The sequence below is a fragment of the Lepidochelys olivacea genome (genome assembly GCF_965140295.1).
Source record: "Lepidochelys olivacea isolate rLepOli2 genome assembly, chromosome: 7".
NCBI classification, from domain to species: Eukaryota; Metazoa; Chordata; order Testudines; family Cheloniidae; genus Lepidochelys; species Lepidochelys olivacea.
The window spans coordinates 15,125,969-15,151,383 of record NC_140417.1 but is presented as its reverse complement, the minus strand read 5'-3'; the positions used below and the strand labels follow the sequence as shown (position 1 = coordinate 15,151,383).

The 25,415-nt window shown below is 41.0% G+C and overlaps 1 protein-coding gene across 3 annotated transcripts in view; it reads left to right on the top strand.

Annotated features, from left to right (window-relative positions):
* The window catches only part of LOC311523475 (uncharacterized protein), a 359,706-nt gene extending 336,886 nt beyond the window's left edge, over window positions 1-22,820 (top strand). For all 3 annotated transcript variants that reach the window (XR_014712344.1, XR_014712345.1, XM_084633477.1), the window contains one exon: window positions 20,591-22,820. The gene's annotated coding sequence lies outside the window, so the exon portion shown is untranslated. The remainder of the gene's footprint in view (window positions 1-20,590) is intronic.
* The last annotated feature ends 2,595 nt before the right edge of the window (window positions 22,821-25,415 follow it).

Here is a 25,415-nt window from a genome sequence, read left to right as displayed (position 1 = left end):
GTTCCAAGACGGTGCTTGGGGCGGCAATCTGCAAGGGACGGCAGTCCGTGTGCTGTTAGAGCGTTTCCGCGGCAGCGGCAATTCGGCGGCAGCTTCTGTCTTCAGCCGCTCGCGGTGGTGGCAATTCGGCGTGCTGCTTGGGGCGGCAAAAACAGTAGAGCCGGCCCTGCTGTCCACCCAGCTTTGAAGACAGCTAGCAGAAGTAAGGGTGGCACTGGTATGGTATTGCCACCCTTCTGCACTGCTGCTGGCAGGGCGCTGCTGTCAGACTGGGGCATCTAGCCGACAGCTGCCGCTCTCCAGCCGCCCAGCTCTGAAGGCAGCGCAGAAGTAAGGGGGGCAACACCGTGACCCCCTCTAAAATAGCCTTGTCACCCTTGCAACTCCCTTTTGGGCCACGACCCCCAATTTGAGAAACTCTGGTCTCCCCCCATGAAATTGGTATAGTAGAGGGTAAAAGCACACAAGAGCAGATTTCACAAGTGGAGACCAGATTTCATGGTTTGTGATACGTTTTTCATGGTTGTGAAGTTGGGAGGACCCTAGCTATTATTTTACCCCATCCAGCTATGTGCCTTTTGGCTTATGGAGGGTCTCCTTCTGTATTCGCCTGCCCCCTTGCTCCAGGAGTGCAAGCACCTGCTTCCTGTCTGCCGTTTATGGGGTGCCAGAGTATGATCCTGTGTTGCGATATTGTACAGTTAAGGATGGAGTGGCAGGTCTAATTCATATTTTCCTATTTTAACACATTGCTCTCCATTGTGAACCCTGTGCCAAATGTTGAAATTTTTATAATTAAAGCATGTCTGTCTCAGTTCTGGCACCTGAACGTTCTCTTGCTTGCTGACTATTGAAAAAGCAGAGAAAGAGAGCCTTCCAGATTTGGGCCTGAACCCAGACTTTGTATCTGAACTCCTTCCAGCTTCAGAACTTTTGAACTCCTTCAAAATCTACATCCATGTTTTTCAGCTTTAGCCCCTCTCTCTTTCTCTTTTATTTTAATTTTTTTTAATACAGTGCCATTATACAGCACCCAAGATGCTAATGAACGAAGTGGGCAGAATGGCTCTTTGCATGTGTAACAGAAAGGGAGCATGTAACCATTTAAAACTGGCTTACGCCAGAGGCATTTAATGCTACTAGTGTTCTGTGCCTTATCTTGCAGTATCCCAGTCATCATAAGATAATGCTTGAGGTTTATTATATAGTTTAACAAGGAGGCATTGGTGGTGATAGGTTAAAGTGTACACTAAAATTAAATGGCACAGGAATAACCGTGTGTGTTTCCAGACAGCTCCTTCCACTGAGGAGTTTTGAAAACAGAATTTCTGTTAACATTAAAGATGGCCAAGATTCTCTAATGAGGCTGTTAAGTATACTTGCTGCATGCTTGATTTAGCTCAGCTCCATAGGCTCAATTGGACATGTCCTGTTACTGTGTTTCTTTTAAATCAGTCTGGGCTTCTAATCAATAGATGTATGGTCACCCAAGCTGTTTATGCCTCTGTTCTTTCAGAGCGGGGACATCATGAGATCAAGATGTGGGCAACTAAGCATTCTTTCACGGGAAATCTGGGTGAATTAATTGCCAACGTTAGCAAACAGAGCTATGAAACTGTTCTAATGAAACTCCTGGCTCAGGCCACAAGCTGATTGCCTAAGGAGGTCAGCAAGAAATGTGTTTACCCATATGTTGTATTGCTCAATTGACTGTCTCCAGTCGTGCTGCAAGGTGTGTAGAGATATTTCAGACATTGGGCTGTAGAGTTAAAATGCCACAATGGCATCTGAGGTTATTAGTGAATTTGTATATACTGTATATTAGATCTCCACATTCCCTCTTGCTTTTTCTTCCATTTTCATTTGAGAGCTCTGCAGCACATGGACGCTTCTCATCATGTTGGTTACTGTTCTCTGACGAATAGTGGATGTCTCTAATAACCTAAATGGATGGCATTAGAATCATGTAATCATGATGCATGCGACACATGACAGAACAGTCTATATAAAAGGCATTTCTGACAAAGATTCTGAATGAACATACTCAGATAAAGCTGTTCTTTGTGTAACACACCTATCATTGGTAAGCATTTAAATATGAATGAAATGGGACTATGTGCAATAAAAGGGAGACCTAATAGGTAGCTGTAACCTTCTCTATCAGGAAAAGATAGTCCTTTAGGAAACATTGGTTTACAGATTCTATCACTGTTTGTGTTTTGCCCTGTAAATTATCCACTCGATCATCTTCATGTATTAGAACACAGTGAATTTGGTAAATGTTTAAAAAGAAAATTTAACTGCTAAGGGCATGGACATCTCTAGGAGAGGAGTGGATCAGGAAAAAGCTACAATCCTTAGAGAACGACTGCAACTATCATTCCTATGTGGATGTTCATCATTCACAAGTCTGGCCTATGATTCCTATATCCATCCCCTGCTTTTTATGCCTGCCTCCTAACAGGGAATAGATATATATCTGCTCAAATACAGAGTGCTCCACTCCCTTTACATTCTAGTCAAAAATCTGATTTCCCCTGATTTCTGATGCCAGACCTATGTCGGAAAACAGAAACAAGCCTCAATACCTCAGAAGAGAGAGACCTATATCTCCTCATAACCCCTGGATCCAGCGGTAGAAGCTGGAAGTGGGCAATGACTCTTCCATGTACTTACCCTGATTGTATATCTCTGTAGCCTTTGTGTGTGTTCGGTTTCTTTAAATCTGTATATTAAGCCAACTTGAGGAAGGTTCATGGCAGAAACGCTACCAAACAACATCAGGGATAATTCAGTTTCCCTTTCGCTAATAAAGTTCCTTATTCAGTCTTAGAGGAAAGTGACTCTTTCTGTGCTTTTTTTTTTTTTTGAACCCACTGTGTGTCCTATACCTGTGTGTCTCCATGTCGCATACCTCCAAGTCAGAGGTCACATTCTGTTAGCTTTGATCCCTGTCTTTTAGTTAAGACACATGCTAGAACAGACAGCCCCTCCCTTTTGGCTGACCTTGGTGATTGCAAGCCAACCAATCTTTTATGGTTTCTCTTCCTGGCCTGAAGGTAGGGGATGTTTTGTTCCCTGGAACGTGTGGGCAATAGCTGTCAAAATCCAAATCATTCAAAACCAACCCTAATTAATGTTCCAGTAAAACGTGTGGCTTATTTAAAAAAGATAGGAAAGAGACAAATAAAAATCAAAAAAAGCTTTTGCTCTTATTTTCATGTAGATGCAGCTAGAGGAAGCTGTGCTAGGTTGAGCAGGGAAACATAACTTACAAAGGTCAAAGGTTAACCTTACATGACAGAGTTCAAGTCTGCGTAGTGCTCTCTTTCTTTTCATGATTTCTGGTCTCCCAGAATGCCTGTGTCTCCCCTGCAAAAGACTTGTGTATACTAGCCAAACCCAGATCTTTTCCCTGGGAGCAGGTCAGGAAGAAGATGTTTCCCAGACATTTTTATAAGGTTAAATGGCAGTGATCTAGGAGACTGTGGACCTCTTGAACTAAGAGCAGTTCTGGCACACCACTGAAGTTTCTTGTTCATATCAACGGCAGAGGAAGGATGGTCCAGTAGATATGGTGCTAGCCTGGATATCGGGAAACTCGGGTTCAATTTTCTGCTCCATCTAGCTATTCTATTTCTCTATTTTGTCCTGAAGTTATGAGGGGATTTTCTTCTCCCAGCCCTCCAGTCCCTTTATATATCATCAAGATCTCTGTGAACAGTTGAGACCTTCTTCAATAACAGATACGAACTTGTGAAGTCTAGTTTAATATGCCAGCATGCCACAATACTGTTTGAGGAAGTCAATATTTAAAATCTTGTTTGCATGCTTAGTGTTTTTGGTAGACTTGGGTCTTGACCATGAAGTTGGGATCCAGATCTTGCACTTTCATAAAGTTCACTGTGCTTAGATCCAGCTGGGTGAGGGTGTGATTTAGATTCTGAGTTTTGGTTCTGGCCCATCTCTAAGTTGTAGATGGCCAAACTAAAGATCTGAACATGCTAAACAAGGATTTAAAGTGCCTAGCTGTGTATGTACCTTTAGATATCTTTATTATATTTAATTTCAGCATGCAGGCCCTCCTATTTATGGGGTTTTGAAACATTGCCAAAAAGTCATGGTTATGAGTACGTCTACAATATGTATATCTGCACACATGTATATGTGCCTATGCCACTAAGGTTTATTGCAGCTCTCCAGACCAGTTCCGCATACAGAAGAATCTGTTACAAAAATACCCTAAGTACAAACAGGTGTCCCTTTTCAAACTGAGGTCTCTTATTACTCCTACCAGCACTAACAAAGTCTCTTAAAAAAAACAAGATTCTGGACCATTTGCAGGAGGTTTACACAGATCCTCTAAGCCAACCTCCAGTATTGTTCTCCCCATCGCTCTTATTTATGAAAGTGTCCTTCATCTCAAGTTTAGAACCAACTTCCCTCAGCTAGATCAGTCTCTGGAAAGCTCAAAAGCCAGTTGAGGGTTTCTAAGGAAGCCCACCATTTCAAAAGCAGAAATCTAATGTTTTCCAGCTGGGAAGAAAGCCTCAGCAGCCACCACTCCTCCACCATTTATATATTATCTTTCTGGAAGATTATTCTTGTACCAGTTTTCTCTTTCTCCCCTTTTCCCAGAAAAGGAAGAAACCCTAGCAACTGATAGGCTGCCAGAACAATAGAGCTGGTCTGTTACCTTTGTTCACCTATATTTACTCAACATCGCATCTGCAATCCTCACCAGGTCAAACATCAAAACATTTTAGCGCACACATTATTTAATAGGACACAGTGCCCCATTGTATATCTTGGCCACAGTTGGGTATTCCTTCCATCATTTCTTCTTCCACTTGAGAGAAGTCTTTTGAAATAGTCTTATACTGTTTTAAATCTTTGCAGCATGCAAACTTCAGTTATTGATCCCAATATCTTTATCTCCCCACACCCTGACTGGATTAGGTATCAGCACTGAAAAATGTTAAACTGATGCAGTGCTTAAGGATGTATTGCAGAAGTAATCCGGTGTCTGCAGCTCTTGGAATTGTTCCAGGCTCCTTCCATGTGATTGAGAATATGCTGTTCTATATGGAGCAGCCTGGCTCATGCTGTCCTGAGTGAAGGTGAATCATCCTTCTTTGTGGCCTGCCCAAATCTGAGGTGTACATTTGTGGCTTAAGAACACATAGATGAAAGTTTACAGCAAAGTGAAAAGCAGAAAGTACATATTGTGGCTGTTAATATACATGTTTTTAGTGCACAACCTGGCATTTGAAAAAAGGGACTTGTGTCTGACAATCGATAAAAGAAAAGGAGTACTTGTGGCACCTTAGAGACTAACCAATTTATTTGAGCATAAGCTTTCGTGAGCTATAGCTCACTTCATGCATCCGATGAAGTGAGCTGTAGCTCACAAAAGCTTATGCTCAAATAAATTGGTTAGTCTCTAAGGTGCCACAAGTACTCCTTTTCTTTTTGCGAATACAGACTAACATGGCTGCTACTCTGAAACCTGACAATTGATAGTTTCACAACACATGGAACCATATACAGGCTTTAGCATGCTTAATTTGTATGCATTATTACAGCATTTGATAGTCCGTGCACATCTGGTATCTACCATAACTCACTGTAATGTGTAGAATGTACATTTGGTATGAAAAAGAGCATATCAAATTTTGTTTAAAATAGTACTGATTTGTTTTCTCACAATGATTCTTTGTTTTCTTCTGTTAGGCAGTGCTTTTGAGCTACAAGATAAGACTTGTGCCATTCAGAGGTTTGGATATAATGTCTTTGTTTGCAATTAATTATAGCAGCATTTTAATTGCCTTATTGGGGGAGGGGCTAATTGACAGCGTGTTACTGCAGTACCATCTCCGTGAGGGAGATTTAGGTTTGAATTTGTCTTAGGTCAGAAGGTGATCTCATTCCAGTCTCTAGGGAACATTTGTTAACTTCACAAAATGGCCACACCATTTGCAGTCTCTGTTCTATTCAAGAGAGCAGTCGGACCAGAACATCAGGCTTCTTAAAAGGTTAAGTCTGGATTGGTGGGTGTTTGTCAGAGCTGTGGTGGTAGGAAAGTTTCCAAAATGCCTATAAGCAGTAGAATCTGTCTCAAGCGGGCCCTCACTTTACAAAACACCGAACCCACACAATTGTTAAAAACAATTGTTTTATATGCATATAACTATAGACATGTCACTGTTAATACTGAAAACTGATTTCAGTCATTCAGTTTGGTGAAATACAAAGGCAATGGTTTACAATCTGGATGTATTTCTCATAATATTCAGATGGCTAGGAATCTGAAATGTGTGTTTCCACTTGGGGTGTGCAGCTAAATATTGTGAAAAGGTATAGAAAGTCATTCCTTGGTTATAGTGGCATGCCTTTGAACTTTTACAAAATCAACAACTCTTGTGAAATGTTACTGACCCAATAAATTACATCCATTTCTATCCAGGGTCACTAGGTAGGACATTTGTGCAAGTATGCTCTTTTTCTGATGTTTTCCTTTATCAGGAAAACACATATAGAATCATTCAAGTGCAAGGAGAAAATCCAGCAAAATTATGAGCATGGCATTTTGCTACCAGTCAGAAAGGGCTGAAAAAGTAGGGTTATGAACTAGAAAATAAAAAGATGGATAAATTTACCACACACACACAGGATGAAATACACAAATGACTGACGTTTCAAGTCTGAGCACTCACTGTTCAAAGGAGAAGCATATCATATTTTCAGAAAAGAAATGAAAATGTGAATGTAGGGTATATGAATATTGTAATACTGATTAATCCTTAACAGCTAGCAGTAATATTCATAATGGACATGTTGCAGCAAAGATAATTTTTATATCCCCCTCCCCACCACCACCCCAGTTTTTGGGGGGGCATGAATTCATACTGAGTTTAACAAAGGAGAGTTTCTGACAGCTGTTAATTTATGCTGCTTCCCAACAAGAATTGTCACTGGTTATTATTCATAGAAGTCAAATAGTAGGAAGAAAAATGTGCATAAAGTCCAATTTAATGCTACCTATATCACTGAGGAGGAAAAAGTAGAAACTTGTTGATAAATGAGTTAATACCATTTGCATAAACAATGCTGAATGAAATGCAGCTATTGCTTACAGATCTTAAGATTAAAAGATTAGACAGAGGATCAAAACATCTTTGAAGTTATTTAGAATCATTGAAGGGAAAAAGAAAAGGAGGACTTGTGGCACCTTACAGACTAACAAATTTATTTGAGCATAAGCTTTCGTGAATTACAGCTCACTTCATCGGATGCATTCAGTGGAAAATACAGTGGGGAGATTTATGTACACAGAGAACATGAAACAATGGGTGTTACCATACACACTGTAACAAGAGTGATCACTTAAGGTGAGCTATTACCAGCAGGAGAGCGGGGCCGGGGAACCTTTTGTAGTGATAATCAAGGTGGGCCATTTCCAGCAGTTGACAAGAATGCCTGAGGAACAGTGGGGAGGTGTGTGTGCGCGTGTGTGTGTGGGGGGAAAATAAACATGGGGACTAACACGGCTGCTACTCTGAAACCTGTCATTATTGAAGGGAAAGACATTACTCTGTTTTTACTTAAAATGGTAATGATCATAAATACGATAGGAGCACCATGAAAACTGGAACAATGCAATAATATTCTGTGCTATCTTATTCACTTCTGAATCCATTACTAAAGTCAACCAATTTGGGGAAAAAACCTGTTTCTGTTGAGAGGAAAACTGCTTGCAAAGCATAAATTGTGGACCGTTAGGGCTTGATTCAACTGCATGTGAAATCAATGGAAATCAGTGGGATCAGGTGCCAAGTTTGTCTAAACATATCTTGCCTTGGTCTTCAAAGAAAAAAAATTTTTTTTTTATATGGGAGGTACTTTTGAAGTTGAGTGCTCTAACGTAAGGCCCAGCAGGTCTTGTATCCAGACTTGAAGAGCTGCGAGGCAGCGAACACCTCCATGTTGCCACCCCATGGCAGCTATAACCAGCTTCAGCTTTACCACCTATGACCTGCTGTGGACAGACCATAGGAAGTCCTGCCTCCAGGGGTCTGCCAGGCAGCAGCTTCATGGGTCCTGATTGGCTCCCTGCCCTATAAAATCCAAGGGAGGTTCCAGGAAGCATTCAGGAAACAGGACCAACCTCCCATAGCTGCCAGTACCATTCCATTGAACTCCTGGTTTTGATCTCAGCCTGGTTTGGACCTCACCACCTGACCCAGAATCTGATCCTTGGTATCGTCCCCAGCCTGGAACTTGACTATGAACTCCTCTGCTATTCTCAGTATCAGGTTTGACCCTTCTGACTGCTCTTGTCAGGATCCTGAAACCTCAACTGCTATGGAAGCCCAAGCTAAGCTCACCATCTGTCAAAGTGCTCTGCACTTGAATTGCCAAGTTCTAAAAATGGGGGAACAAAGGAACAAAACAGAAACCTCAAAACCTCTCTTCCCTCGCCTCCCTAAAATCTGACCACAACTGGAAAGCAGTGAATGCACTCACTTGCGTTACATGTTTAAATGGTAGGGTAGTCCTGCTCCATCATGATGATGATGGATGATGATTTATTACTTTTGCCATAGAATTCATAAGGAGGGAGAGCAGGCCAAGAGTTTTTTTCCATAGTCCCAAAAGAAACATAAGGCATAATTTCAGCATGTCATAGCAAGTCCTGCTCAACCAAGTGTGAGAAGGGAAAATAGCATGGTAGAAAATGTGCTAGTTCTCACATTTCACTTGTGACTAAATATATGATCAATGTGTCATCATTATTATGGGCTTGATCTTTCAATATGAAGAGCCACCCTGGGAAGTGCTGAGTATCCCTCAAATCCTATTGAAATCATTGAGAGCTGAATGTGCTCTGCACCTCCAGGAGTTGTGTAGCCCTTGCACAATCAGGCCATATGATCCGTGGCCTCCATCCTGATACTCAGTGGTCATTACTGCATCTGAATGTTAAGATTTAGCAACAATGTATGTAATTGCTTTCAGTCCTGGGGGGGCGAGGGGGGAGGGGGGAAACGAGTGCAGATTACACTTTACAATCTTTTTATTTTAGCATGCCTTAAAGTAATATTGTGTGGTTTATTTATCTCAATCTTTGTATTGGTCTCTTTTTACAATATACATATGTGTAATTCCATAATGGAGGTTATGGATAAGCAAAATGTATTTCAAGTTTCTGCTGGGGCAGTCAAATCTTGTGAAGTTAAGATATAAGGTACTTTTAGGAGGAATTTTTTTTTTAAATGCAGTGGAAAACCTGTTCCAAGCAATATTCTAGATCTAAAACGCTACTGGAGATGAATTTGTTTTATTTATGTACATTTAGAATGCATCCTTACTACTGGTGCATTCGTTTACTTTCTCTGCAGCTCTCATCTGGATGTTGGGGGTGGGTGGGGGGGAGGAGAGATTATTTCCACATTTCTAACCTTGAATATGCCATGTAACAACTGTGAACATCTGTACAACTATATCTAGGCTTCCAGCCATTTGGAGACTCGGCAATCATTGCACTAGAAACATAGTTACTATAAATAATCATTTTCTCTCTTACTTACTGGCATTAAATTGGTTGCTATCCCAGAATAATAATTCAGACTAAATGATCTGTGTCACAATAAATCTTTTCCACAATAAAATTCTAAAGGGAAGGATTCTGATAGAATTTCCTTATCATAGAAAGAGTTAGAACAAAATACATTGTCTATGTAATGTCAGGATCTATTCCCCACTTGTTACATTTTCCAAACATTCCCATTTGTGCTTTCTCCCATGCTTCTCACATGCCTGGAAGGAGCTTCTTGCAAACATCTGCAAAACTATTCTCCTTTAACCTCTCCCCGACCCCCCGCGCCCCGACATTCCGTGAATTAAAAATCTCCTTTTTCATGATTCCTACAAAAAACAGTTCAGCGTTCACAATTTGGGAGTTCAGTTGAAATGGCAGCATTACCAGCACCAAATGTTCCAGAATCCTGAATCAGACCCTCCAAAATCATGGGATTTTTAAAAAATACTACTCTTGGGGAGGTTCAACGTAATAGCCTTCTGGTGTTGTCTTTAGGGGGTCATGTTTTCAAGCTTTTCTTCACAATCATGAGGGTGAGTTGTGGGGTGTTTTTTTTTTGTTTTTGTTTAAAGGAAGGATAAAAACTGAGACTCTGAGATAATCACATGAATCCAGGAACTGGGGCTTTAAGAAAACCACCAGAAATCATGAGACTCCACAATAAAATTGAGAGTGGGCAACACAGAAAGAGTTTCAGTTTCCATGTCCCCAGCTGCTTTTCCTCTGGTACTGCTGGATACGTTCTCAATGCTGTCCACGGTGGAAATATGCATTGTCAATTTTATTTTCATGTGGTTTGATTACTCCTCTCCCCCCCCAAAAAAACCTAAGGCGTTTGCAATGAATATTGTACATGCTGCCATGAAGGAGGTAGCCAATGTCTTGCTGACTTCTGTATTGCTGGAGATCTCCCACTGACGGGCTGAGCCAGTCAGAACAGGCGAGCAGAAGGTAAATGGGCAAATGGCTGGCTGGCCAAAACTATGAGATGCCAATATTTATCTGTTTATTTAACACTTTAAAATGTGCTTATGCATAGCTCTGGGAAACGTACACACACACACAAAAATAAACTCCTTCTCCTGCAATTGGTAGTATATTATCAAACTACTATGCTTGCCCAGTGCCCTGCTGACCAGGACTGCTTCAGAGGACCACAGTAATCACCCCCCATATACTGACAGTTGCAGGATCAAGGCCAAAGTCTATAACAACCCAATTAAAAAAATGAACTTTCCTTAGCACAACTCCCTATGAGCCTAATCGATATTCACCCCCAGGGCTTAGATCGAACAACCTACAGCTACACACTACAGCTGTAGCAACCTTCATGTAATGCTGACTTTTTGCTTTCTGGGGGCTTGGGACATAAACTGGTTCTGTTTTCCCACACTCCTTGCACTTTCTTTCTGCCTTTTGTCTCTTTTTCAAGAGTATACACATTGGCCCACTATGTCTACATTCTCGTTTGGTCTCTGTTCTGCTTCCCGCATTCCTTTTAGCTTGGCCCTGCGTACTTGTTCTGCACTAGCAGCTGCTATAGTTATGATCCTTCACCTGGACAGTTCAGCTGTCCTTGCTATTTGGAGACATTTCTCTGGTTGAAAGAAAACCGCTCTAAACCTAGTTTCTCCTGTAAGTTGGAATCACATGCTCCACAAATGAACCTGTCTCTAATTAGGAAATCTCTGATGTCTCCAAAGTTACATGTTCTCTGAGCTGTATTCTATCTATTCCCTCTTCCGCTTCTTTGTTTTGGGTAACACAGTATCTTTTTACAGTCTCATTCTGCCTGGGGTCATGGTTCTTATCAAACATTTTTATCATGTCTTCCAGTGTTTCAGGCATCAATCTTGGCAACAGCATCTCACTTGCTTCTTGTTTTCCCTCCTGCCCCCCCCCCCGCCATATGATAGTAAAATAGCTTTAACTTCATTTTCTCATCTTTGTCCCCCCCCATCCTCTGCTCTGTATATAGACTGAGTTCTTGTGTCCATGCTTGTGCAAAATTTTTTGTCTCAAAATCCAGCATTCCCAGTGGTCTGAGACAGTGTTTCCTCTAATTTTTTATGTCCATGTGCAAAATGAATTTTGTTACATTCACCAATATGGAGGTGATGTGGGGCAGGGGTGGGGCCTAAGGGTTTGGAGTGTGGGAAGGGGCTCGGGGCTGGGGCAGAAGGTTGGGGTGAAGCCGTGGATGAGGGGTTTGGGTGTGGGGTGTGTGTGAGGGCTCTGGCTGGGGGTGAGGGTTCTGGGGTACAGGCTGCCCTGGGGCTGTGGCAGGGAGACCAGAACTCTTTTTCTCTCCCCCTCCCCACCAGCCCCCTTAGGTCTGAGACCCTTCTTGCTTCCCATTTGCTCTATTTCTGGGTGCTGTTTTGTTTGTGTGTTTAGTCACATTCTCTTCTTTGCTGTAGACTGAGTGCCACCACCACCTTGTTTCATGTACCATATGCTGGGAAATAACATCAGAGGACTCCGTTTCTAAAACTAAATGGACTCTCTTTATGAAAAGAATTATTTACAGGAATGATGCAGCTAGCATTCTAGCCATGTGCATGCGGACTGGCTTCCTGGTGCTTCTTCCATCCTGTTGCCTCCTACAACCTGTGCTGCTCCCTCTGAGTTCCATGTAGGTTGCTATAAATGCCATTATTTATTCCCACCATTCTGATCTCCACCCCAAACGCATGCACCCCATCTCAAACTTAGCCTCGTCTCAAAAGGTTGCGGGAAAGGACAGACTTTACAGCATGCCCAGATATGGAGGAGTCGTACCCCTGCAAATATATTGAATGTGACTATACCTATTTCAGTAGTGCTTCTTGGTAATAACCTGCTATCTGGAAATGTACACAGGAAATCTATTAGTCCATGAAGCTAGTCTGAACTTTCACTGAATGTCCAAATCCTATTCCTTGATCCTGTAAGGAGCTGCGTACAAGTGCAGGGATCTACTTTCATGAAACTGCTTGAAGGTTTGGGGTCATAGTGAAGGTTTCTCTAGAGACTGACGTGTGTCGTGTCATTTTGATATGAGAGTGGCTGAAGATTAGCAGCTTTTAGCTGGCTTTCATCTGCTTAATGTAACTTCCTACCTCTTTCCTCACCCCGCTTTCAGAGATTAACATAATGTTACAGATAGTCACATACTAAAAATAACTGTGGCAGAAATATTTCATTGTCGCAAGTTGACAAGCAGTTTCTTGTGTTTATGAATGAGTTGAGTTGATGCTTTAGTAAGAAAAATGGTCTGTTAAACATATAAAATATTGTGGGGTTTGTTTGGTTTTTTTGACCTGTGGAATATCAATATAACTTCAATCTCAGTCAGAGCCATCCAGTTCCTCTTGCATGCCGTCCTAGTTATTCATCTTGTTTGTGTTTCTATTAATTCAGGTCTATTAGGAAAACAAGCCAACAAGAAATTCAGTATGTTTGCTTACTTGAATGCAGATAATCTGCAGATGTCCAGAGTTAAAATGAGTATGGTTCCAGCCTAAAGTTCCTTAATTGCTTCAGATATGAGTATCCCTGGTTAGCTAGTCAGTGTAACTAGCCAACAACCCCAGCTCTAATTGTTATACTAATCTTTTTGCAATGAATTCTTTACAGCAGAGCTTCATGTGCCTCCTGGAACAACATTTTGATAGAACCCATTGAAATAAACTAGGAGCATTTTGAAGGGGCCTGCTTTTAAATTGTGGCTTGATATTATAATGTGATTTGTGTCAGCTAATTAAAAGAAGGATTTTTGTAATTTAAGTTTCCTCATTTGCTGCGGCTGTAAGTCACAGGGTAATTAAGATAGTTAAAACAATATTACGAGAAATTGATATTTTCATTCCAGTGACAATCTTGTGAAATGAATCAACAAATTTAAAGCATAATTATGTCATTATTGCAGCTGAGCGTGCATGCTCAGCTTTCAGGCAATGTGGTGTGGTCCGAATGTGAAGTCCCTTAAACAGCAGTTGATTTTTACAACAATTCAGTTGAAAAGGTCAGTTAATTGCTATCACATTTCAACTGGAAATGAGTGCTCCTTCAACTGGAAGGAAGTGAATGACTCTCTCACACCCCTCCCATACCCCTCTTCCAGAATGTCTGCATAGAAAGCTGTCAAGGTTCCTTCCCCACTCTGAACTCTAAGGTACAGATGTGGGGACCTGCATGAAAACCTCCTAAGCTTACTTTTATCATCTTAGGTTAAAACTTCCCCAAGGTACAACTATTTTACCCTTTGCCCTTGGACTTCCACTGCCACCAAACCTTTATCTGGGTTTATTTATTAGGAAAGCATTGTTTGGAAACGTCTTTCCCCCCAAAATCCTCCCAACCCTTGCACCCCACTTTCTGGGGAAGGTTTGGTAAAAATCCTCACCAATTTGCATAGGTGACCACAGACCCAAACCTTTGGATCTTAAGAACAATGAAAACGCATTCAGTTTCTGAAAAGAAGGATTTTAATAGAAGTAAAAAGTAAAAAAGAATCACCTCTGTAAAATCAGGATGGTAAATACCTTACAGGGTAATCAGATTCAAAACATAGAGAATCCCTCTAGGCAAAACCTTAAGTTACAAAAAGACACACAGACAGGAATATCCATTCTATTCAGCACAGCTTATTTTCTCAGCCATTTAAAGAAATCATAATCTAACACATATCTAGTTCAATTACTTACTAAGTTCTAAGACTCCATTCCTGTTCTGTCCCCAGCAAACACATCACACAGACAGACCCAGACCCTTTGTTTTTCTCCCTCCTCCCAGCTTTTGAAAGTATCTTGTCTCCTCATTGGTCATTTTGGTCAGGTGTGAGCGAGATTATTTTTTTTTTTTTTTCCGTTTTCTTACAAGAAGACTTTTAATAGAAGTAAAGAAATCAGCTCTGTAAAATCAGGATGATAGATACCTTACAGGATAATTAGATTCAAAACATAGAGAATCCCTCTAGGCAAAACCTTAAATTACAAAAAGGACACACAGACAGGAATAGTCATTCTATTTAGCACAGTTCTTTTCTCAGCCATTTAAAGAAATCATAATCTAACAGATACCTAGCTAGATTACTTACTAAAGTTCTAATGCTCCATTCCTGTTCTATCCCCAGCAAACACATCACACAGACAGACACAGACCCTTTGTTTCTCTCCCTCCTCCCAGCTTTTGAAAGTATCTTGTCTCCTCATTGGTCATTTTGGTCAGGTGTGAGCGAGATTATCCTAGCTTCTTAACCCTTTACAGGTGAAAGGATTTTTCCTCTGGCCAGGAGAGATTTTAAAGGTGTTTACCCTTCATATTTATGACAAAAGCACAGGTGCAACTAACCATTGATTAAAAGTCATTTGAGAGGAGTTGAAAGAGACAGCAAAATGGCTGTTGGTTTTCCAGAGCAAATTAAATTTGTTCATGAAACAGTTCTACATTTTAAAAACTTCCCAGTTCCTTTAATATGCCTGAGGTTAAACTAAAAACCATTTCAGGAGTTAGATGATGATATAAAAAGTCAACAAAAAATTCTTTGCAAGTTAAAAGCAAATACATTAAAACCTTAATGGAACAGAGCCTAAAGAAGGGAAGGAACATTCATGTCCATTTTAGCTACACATACATCAACCGTGGCTCACACAGGTCTGTGTATGTGAAGCTAGGGTGGTCCTTAACATTCCTCGATGTGAAGTGGTAGAGGTAGGGATGTGACCCCTCATGCCACATGGAATGTTGAGGGGGTAGCAGCAAGAGCACTCACCTATTTGGTATTGTACTCTGTGACGCAGCTCGTAGGATCAGTGACAACACAGTGTAATAATCCTAAATGTACAGCAAGCACCACAAAATTAATAGGTTGTCAGTGTTTTATATTCATGTGCACCAAGCACTATAGAGTTCCTTACAGGCCCCCAAACTACAGGGCCAGGTAAAGCACAGTACACCACAATTACTGTGGCTTGCTGTTACAGTGCTCTTGGTAAAGCTTCCCTGAGCCATATAGTTCCACACCGAGCTCTTCTGATAGACCTTGTGTCTGACTGTTCAAACTCAGCAGACAGCTGCTCCACTTCAGAGGTAACTTTTCCACTTCAAAGATGTTGTTGTTCAGGACACAGCAAGCAGCTCTAACTATTGGGATATTTTTGTCACTGAGACCCAGTCTGGTGCGTAAACAATGCCAGTGACCCTTCAATCTACCAAACCCACATTCAGCTGTCATTCTGTCCCCTGAGCCAGTCGTTGAATTTTCCCTTGGTGCTGTTGAGGTGGCTGGTGTACAGCTTTGTGAGTAAGGGTTAGGTTGAGTGCCCCGGGATCACTACTGGCATTTCAACATCACCAACCATAGTCTGAAAAATATCCCTGCTTGTAGCTGTCTGACCAGTCCTGTGTTCTTAAAGATGCGAGCATCTTACACCTTCCCTGGCCAGCCAACATTGATGTTGGTGAAGTGTCCCTGGTGATCCATCCGTGCCTGCATAACTGTAGAAAAGTAGCCCTTTCTGTTGATGTAATCTCTGGCAAGGTGGCCTGGTGCCAAAATAGGGATATATGTTTATGCCATCTACTGCTCTGCTGCAATTCAGGATTCCCATTGATGAAAATCCATCCATTATGTCTTGCACGTTGCTAAGAGTCACAGTCTTGTGTAGCAGGTCACCACTAATGGCTCTGCACACTGGCATGGCAATGGCCATCACAGTAGATTTTTTTCCAACTTCAAAATGATTTCCCACTGACTGGCAGCAATCTGGTGTTGCAAGTAGGGTGATCAGATGTCCCGATTTTATAGGGACAGTCCCGATTTTGGGGTCTTTCTTATATAGGCTCCTATTAACCACTGCCCCCCTCCCACCCAGGTCCTGATTTTTCACATTTTCTGTCTGGTCACCCTAGTTGCAAGTTTCCATAGTGTGATCACTTCTTCACTGTAAGTGCAGCTTTTCTTTTGGTGTCCCTGTGCTGGAAGACTGGGGCGAGCTCCGCGCACAGATCCAGGAATGTGGCCTGACACCTCTAAAAATTCTGCATCCCAAGCCTGCATTACGATGCAATCCAATCAGTTCTTCTTTCTTAGTCCCAGAACTGTCTCCTCACCATTTACAGCTGCTCTGTGAACACCACCAGCAATCTTGAATTGGTTCTTGCTACGTCCCACAGCAATTTGCACTCCAGGAAATCATGTTCCCCCTCAGCTCTTCTTGTAGCTCTGCAAATACCAGAGGATTATGTGTACTGTGCTTACAACACTCATGACAATGATGCAGAACTATGTATGCTCCATGCTTCTGTCAGAGATAGCAGAGAACAACAAGTCCCATGTAGGTTTATTGGATTTTCAAAACAGACATGAAAATTATGGCATTATGTGGTGGCGCTAGAGATGGCATGTCGAGGTTCCTTCCCCACTCTGAACTCTAGGGTACAGATGTGGGGACCTGCATGAAAAACCTCCTAAGCTTATCTTTACCAGCTTAGGTCAAAACTTCCCCAAGGTACAAAATATTCCACCCGTTGTCCTTGGATTGGCCGCTACCACCACCAAACAAATACTGGTTACTGGGGAAGAGCTGTTTGGAAACGTCTTTCCCCCCAAAATACTTCCCAAAACCTTACACTCCACTTCCTGGACAAGGTTTGGTAAAAAGCCTCACCAATTTGCTAGGTGACTACAGACCCAGACCCTTGGATCTTAAGAACAATGAACAATCCTCCCAACACTTGCACCCCCCCTTTCCTGGGAAATGTTGGATAAAAACCCTCACCAATTTGCATAGGTGACCACAGACCCAAACCCTTGGATCTGAGAACAATGAAAAAGCATTCAGTTTTCTTACAAGAAGACTTTTAATAGAAATAGAAGTAAATAGAAATAAAGAAATCCCCCCTGTAAAATCAGGATGGTAAATACCTTACAGGGTAATTAGAGTCAAAACATAGAGAACCCCTCTAGGCAAAACCTTAAGTTACAAAAAAGATACACAGACAGAAATAGTTATTCTATTCAGCACAATTCTTTTCTCAGCCATTTAAAGAAATCATAATCTAACACATACCTAGCTAGATTACTTACTAAAAGTTCTAAGACTCCATTCCTGGTCTATCCCCGGCAGAAACAGCATATAGACAGACACACAGACCCTTTGTTTCTCTCCCTCCTCCCAGCTTTTGAAAGTATCTTGTCTCCTCATTGGTCATTTTGGTCAGGTGCCAGCGAGGTTACCTTTAGCTTCTTAACCCTTTACAGGTGAGAGGAGCTTTCCCCTGGCCAGGAGGGATTTCAAAGGGGTTTACCCTTCCCTTTATATTTATGACATGGCATTATGTGATGGAGAAAATTGCATGATAAGAACTTGAGCCCACAGTCCCACTCACCCTGCATGACTCATTTCTGCCTCACCATGCATTGCCAGAACTTCCCAACAGACAGTGTGCTGGATGGTGGTGAATTGCACTCTGGGATACCTACCCATGGAGCACCACACTGTGCGTCAAAACAAGTATTCCTAGTGAGTATACACAGCGCTGATGTAAGGAGACAAATATGAACATGTACTAACTTTGGCAGCTTTATGTTGCTACAACTTGCTTTGGTAAAAGTTTGTAGTATAGACATGCACTTAGGCTCTGATATTCTAACTAGATTTTTTTTTCCCAAAAGCATCTCCCCATGAATCAATTGTTTACACGAGCTCCCTTGTCACTGAATGCTTCATCAATAAGGTGCAATAGATCTAAAAACCTGTGCAGATGCTCTTGTTCCACACACCTGCAGAGATGTGGTTTTTAACTCATGCAGACAAGAAAATGAATGACTTGGCTGACTGATCACAGAGTGCATTACAGCTGAAACTTCCATGGTTCTCTAAGGCACAAGTTTCACACTGTGTGTTAAGCAGTGTGCAAAAAGTTCCAGGGCTGGTTCCTGATAATCCATAGGTTGTTCTCCATTATTCAAGGTTTGCACCCCAAGCCCACCTGTTTCAAGACTTTTCCCTCAGGCACAGTTCACTTTTAAGTTTTTAAAGGAAATTTCATTCCTTAGAAGACAGGATCAGACAGAGGGACCTTGGGAATCTCACTGAGCCACGCAGATTACATGGGGGGCCAAAAGTGCCTGAAGTCTCTGAGGGTCTTGTGTGTCTGAAATGCCTTCCTCTGAGTCTGTTCTAGATTATGAGATCTTCATGGCAAGAATTATTTGTACACAGGCACACAGAGGTAGTGCTCAATAAATAAATAGTTTTCCATTTTAGCTGGTAGATAACGAATGGCCACTTACGCAGAGTTAGAGACAAGTGCTTATGAACTACACTAGTCCCTTGTCTGGTGAGACATGGCATGCATAGGCTTGAATGAGATCTGTGACCTTGCCTGTCCTGGAGCACAGAAAACAGGACCTTTCTTGTTTAGGACAATCAGCGTCATATGAGCACTTAAATGACAGTAAAAGGCTCCTGGGTTTTCTTTCTATCAATACTAGGATCTATTGTTCTATATTCTTATCTTGTCTAATTTTGATTGGGCAAAGCTGTAGCCTTTTGACCCCTTTCTAAAGCAATGTATTTCCGTTTTATGATTCCTGCTCTCAACCATCACAATGTCAAATGAATGTTGATGATAGGTGAACTTAAAAAAAAAAATCCACGAACATTTGGTTGAATTTTTAAATGGCTTTGCTTTGCACAGTCTTATATACCCATTCAAGCTTGCTTCCCCATGAGCAGGTAGGTGAGAGTTCTTCTGGCTGAAATATTTGTGGATAGCTAGCTATAAATTGATCTAGAAGAGCTAGTGTGCCCCTCCAGTCAAGGAACAGATGAACTACCAGGTGATTTATCTGGCAAAACAAAACTAAGAAATACAGCTTTAATTCTGCATATTTACAATACATCTTGTATTTAAAAAGGAAAAGATATTAATTGAATTAAGTCAAGTAACAAAAAATCATAAGGAGATTGCAATTTCCTAGAACCTTATGTGAGCAGAAAAAGAAGCTCTGTTTGTTTGAATTATTCGCTCAGCTGTTGATGGTAAAAGATTTACAATAATTCCTGCCTTCTTCTGTGTGTTTCTTTGCTTAGTAAGAGAGCCACAGAAGAAACTGCTATTATAGTAAAATCTTCATATACAGTAAACACGGTTGCTTATTGCAGGCATCGATCTTAAAAGCATAAGTTTTTAAAAAAGAAAATGCACTATAAAGAGTGATATTTTGTGTTTTATTGAGTTTATACTAGCAGACTTGAGAAGAATTGAAATGGGATCTCATTTATCATCTGACTTGGTCACATCTTTAAATAACATCCCCATTTTTATCAAAATAATTCCCAACATAACTTACATAAGCAGCAATTTGATGCATTGAACTAATTTTTTTGCATTGAATCTATCTTCTCTCTGATTTAATATTTTAATAACTAAACCATATCTGTTACTGAACTAGATATGTGACAACTCCTCCATGCAGTCTGCTTAGGGGGGAAAAATTCCTGTGGGCAACTAGTATCTCAGTTTTCAAGGATATTTTTAAGCTGCCTTTTCATCTTCGAAATCACTATATAATAGTTGAAACAACCTTGAACTAACAAACGTAAATTAGTGTTTTAAATCACTCTTCCTATACATCTTATGAACTACTATAAAGAAAAACATTTTCAGAGGAAGACAGAAAGTTGTTAATTCTTTTAGCTTTGTGAAAGCTTTACCAAATACTGTACTGTGATTTTGAAATAAAATATTAGCATTCAAAATGTAGCAAATGTAACATGGGTAAGGCCCAGAATCAGCAAGGTATGTAAGCATGTGTCTAACTTTAAACTTGTTAGTCGTACCATTGCCTTCAATGAAAGCAGTGATGTGTTTTAAAGTTAGGCACCTACTTAAGCCAAGAATGATCTTATTTTAGAGAGGACAATAAAACAAAAATTAAGTCTCCAAGAGAGCAGCCAGATTGCTTCCTTTGTAATGCTGTGTTGCCTATCTCTGCAGACGGAGAATCCTTGAAGATTTAATGGTGAAGAATGCAGACAAGAAAGAGCTACACCAGAGGATGAAACCAGCTCTAGCTAAAGCTTCAAACAAAACTGAACTTTTTGGAGGCTCTGTAGAGTCTGAAGAATTTTGTTTTCATTATTTATTTCTGCATGCCTCTGTACTTTCAAATTCCACTGGACATGCCTTCTAAATAGCACTTAAATTCTGTACAGAGATACCAACCTCATGTTTTACAGACATCTGAGACATACAGACAGAATGCAACTTGGGAGAGTTTTCTTGTGGTAATTTTGTCTGGCACGTGTTCGTGAGCCCTCTTATGGATGCTGTCTTACATTGAATGTCCTTGAATTTTATAGTAAGATGGGCACTGGGGTGAATTTCAGCTTGGCTACTCTGATATCCATGTACGTATGATGAAAATTACATGCACAAACACGTGCGCCTGTGCTTTGCAGGTACAAATACTAATGAGTTCCCTATAAACAACCTGACATTTAAGTACATGTGTAACTAGGTCAGGTGCATGTAATCAGGTCTCCCTTTAGTGCCTGGCCCTGGAACAACCATGCAGTGTGCCAGATAACTTGCAGCTAAAGCGGAGGCCTGTGCTTTAGCACTGACTGTCCAAGTTCTGATCCAGGATATGGGTGGGGGAATCCTTGCACATGCAAGCATTAGGATTTGCATCCCCAAACACATTTTCTCATTGTTTTTTCTGATGCATATGTTAAAACTTGCATGCAAGCACTATACTATTTATAGATCATGTAAAAGCATTAGTGCATAGACAGGTCCTGGCATGTGCAAAGTGCAGGCACATGTGTGCGCAATTTTGCATTCCTAAGTGAAAGCCATCAGCTGAAAATCTGGCCTGTAAAGGATGAAAAATGCTGGACTTGCCGACAAAGTCTGTAGTTCTCAGCTATTCATGTTATTGCGTATCATACTTTGAGAGCTGGAAATGCAAAGCAGTCTGCTTTATACCAGCTGAAATATAACTCTGTCCTTTACATGCATGAATGAACCTTTGAGCAACAGGAGTCTATTAATGACTTTGTGCTGCTTCAAAAGGGTTTAGGGAGAGGATCAGTCTGCTTCAGACACTTGCTCACCTAGATCTTATGGCACTTGTATCCTTTCCCCATGAAGCCAATATTCGTTAGCCCATCCCTTTTATTTCCATGTTTAAGAATAAAACATGACGTATGCAAGAGCACTATGAAGTCATCAGAAACAGGACGTTGAGTTTGGCCATCACCTTCTTTGTTAGATGCTATAACCAACCCCGCCCCACGCCAAAATCCAAATCACATTTTGAATACCACATGATTAATGTCCCCAGCTATTGCATTCACCTTCCAGAATGATCTCCTCTCTGCTGGATGGCATAAGTTCTTTGCAGAGATCGAAAGAAAGAGACGGTAGTATACGATAAGAGAGACGCATGCTACTGCTGGGGCAGCTATGTAAGCTTCTTGTTCTTCTCTTACCAAGGAACACGTGGACTTTTGAATGGCATTTTAATTCCTTACCCTTTAAAATATTTTTTAAACACATTTTCCTTCATTCTTAAGATTTCCAACAACTTAAGTTTCCCTCCTACGTCCAGATTGCTGGTGGATCAACATTTTTCCCATCTGAGTTCCCAAATACCTACAAACAGTTAACTGGACAGCATTGGATGGTTTTGAATGGCAGTTTAATCCCAGACAGCTACCTTACAGATTTAAGGAGCTACCCAGAAATGATTATGGAAAAACAACTGGTTTAAGGTGACCTGCCAGTTTCCAACACAGAGGATTGGGCTTTGTTCAAAGAATTGTAACCACATTTCCAAGTTGATCAGAAAACTGGAGCCTTGTTACCTACTCTATTCTTCTGCAAATTCTAGGTTCATCCAAAACCTTATGACTGTGTGCTTATTAATTATATTTGTTTAAGCTCTTTGGATGCTAATGCTGCTATGTTCGTACCTCCATTTTAAACATTAAGTTGGCAAGAAGTCAAATTTGCTGGTTTTGTGTAATATGTAGCCATCCCCCCACACACCAATGCACACACAGTTCACTTTGAATGTACTCTGATAATGTTTAAACAACTTTATTCTTTCCCTTTATTGTTAGTGTACTCTCCTGGACAGTTTGCAGGTGGGTATAAATATTTGAATAGAGTCTGAATAAAGCAGTGGTCTGAAATGTCTGGGAATGACGAACCTTCAGCTAAAGGAAAATAAAATAAATTTAAAAACCAGACAAACACCATGTTGGGCATTGATTTCTGTCAACAAGTGAATAGAGAATTGGTTCTGATTCCTTTAATTCCCTCTTCACTCCTCCATTTCATTGATTTCCTCTTCCTCTCTGCTGCTAGGCAGCATCTTCTTTCAGCCCTGAAAGGCAAGTGAATTGCTTCTCCATTCTAGTTCCTGCTTGTCTGGAAGCAAATATGCTTGCCCAGGGTGACAGATTCCATTATCTTCCAGTCGCTGAATGCATCACCTCTGCGACCTGCTCAGTTTCCTCTATTCAGTGACTAAGTAACAGGCACCCTTTCTCTTAGCATATGCCATGCATAGGTCAGCTGCAGAAATCCTATCATAATTTGCTTTCATAAATCAACTAAGGGGCCCCAAAAGGGGTGATAATTTCACAATTTAGTCTGATGCCATATGAAGTATGCAGTTTTGTACTTGGATCGAGTCCTAATAGATGAGAGTAGTTCTGCTTAAACAATGGCAGAACGAGTGAGCTATTCCTTGAAAGAGCTGAAGAATAATTAACTGGCAGTTAAATGCAAATGAAAAACAAATGCAAAGCTTTATGTTCATGATGGTGAAAAGTCAATATAATTAGATTGGAGCCCTACAGACTCTGGGCCGACGGTCTGTAAACAGTGGGGTGGAATTCTGAGCTGCAAAGTGACAAACTTCCTTCTGAGTGAAGCAGTTATATGATGGCTTTATCAAGTGGGCTAGTTTCCAGGTTAAGATCAGGTATATTTCTTTTTTACTTGTGACTTCAGTCCAGGTGAGGCCTCAGCACCTGAGTTTATCTCTCTTAGCACTGCAAAGCTGCTGGAGAGATTTCAAATGCAGCTGCCATTTCTCGCCACACTGGTCAATGTTGTGTAGTAGCGAGGCAACCTGTTAGCCCTGTGCCTCTTCTGTTTTTTGTTTTTTTTTTCTGTAAGCCAGGGGATGAAAAGTCCCAAAGCAAAGAAGTCAGGGCTGAGTTAGATCCCTGAGCCATCCTAGTACACTTCAAAAACTTGTCTCCTTTTAGCTGCCTGCCATTACACGATGTAATTGAATAGGACTCTTTTTTTTTTTAATTTGACTGTTTCTGATCAGACCCTGCCTGTATTTTACCATTTTCCATATTCTCGTCCTCACTAGAACATAGAGATTCTCACTGAGGAGAATATGAGGAGATTATAGTGCCTTGTATTGCTTTGAATTGCTCATCACATACCTTCCCGAGCAGATTCTTCACTCTCACATGCTATCTCACACCCACACTTGGACACATTAAGGCTAAGAACAAGAACAAACGGGAGGGAAAGACAGAAGTTAAAAAGTTGCATGTATCCTCTGAGCACAGGTCACAAGGGGGTGGATAAGGAGATCCTGAGTTTGATTTCTTCGCTTTTAATTTTTTTCCTCTCCCCACTTTAATCTAATTTAGTTTAGTGTTAATTTTAATTTTGAAAACCGATTTTAGTGCATTGGAAACATTGACAGCCCTGGCGACTGACCTAATCACAGAACAGCCATAGCAGTGCTAGCTTCCCCATAATACCTTGCCATGCTGAACTATTAGAGAGACTAATGCTCTAGACAGCCCAGATAGATGGACAGAGGGAGACTTGAATTCTGGTCTGAGGGGGCATTTCAACCAGTGTGAGGTAGTTCAGTCTGCATGTCCAGCCAGGTGTGGTCCTGCAGTATGCTGATAAATGTGTCTAGCATAGAGTTTACTCAATTCCTGGGCTACCCTATTCTGATCTCACACTGGTGTAAAGTAGGAGTGAACACCAGTGAAATCAGTGGAGTTACTCTGGTCTAAAATGAATAAAAGTGAGAGAACCATCAGAACCAGCTGTGTTTACTCCATTTCCTTTGGGACTGATGCTGCTTCTGAGAGAGGACTAGAAAGGAACATACACATATATGGAAAGTAGACTAGCACACAAGTGGAATTAAACCTCCCAGGATCTTGCAGACTACTAGCAGCTGACAGCACTGCATACTCTATTTTAGCATACTGAGGAACGCACGCTACTTTTCTTTAAAAAGAACTGGTCCAAGAATCCTAGGACAGGTGAATAATATTATTTATGAATTAAATAGCTAAATGAGATGTCTATTCATGGAAAGCTGAATATAAACTCTGAGTGAGGGGAAAAATGCAAGCTTAAAAGTAGGGAAATCTAACACTATCTATATTTATCAAGGCTAGCATTCATTAAATGGATTCTAAATCCTATGATCTATGAAGTTCTTGGAGAAGTGATCAATAACCCATTACAATAGTGACACAGACTCTGAACCTAATTTCCAGCAACACAGTAGTGGAGTCTACCTAATGAGTTATAAGTATTATTTGGGCTTGGTGAAAGTATATGGAGTTAATATCCTCTTGTTCGCGCGTGTCTGTGCGCACACGCTCGCTCTCTCTCTCTCTCTCCAGCCCACTCTTATTGTTGATTTCTCAACTCCTACAGACATCAGGCTAGGAAGGATCCTAATTAGACCTCTTGTCTTTTTCCAACCTCTAACTGCGATTGCCGTTTCTATTGTTCAGATGCCTGAGTGAAA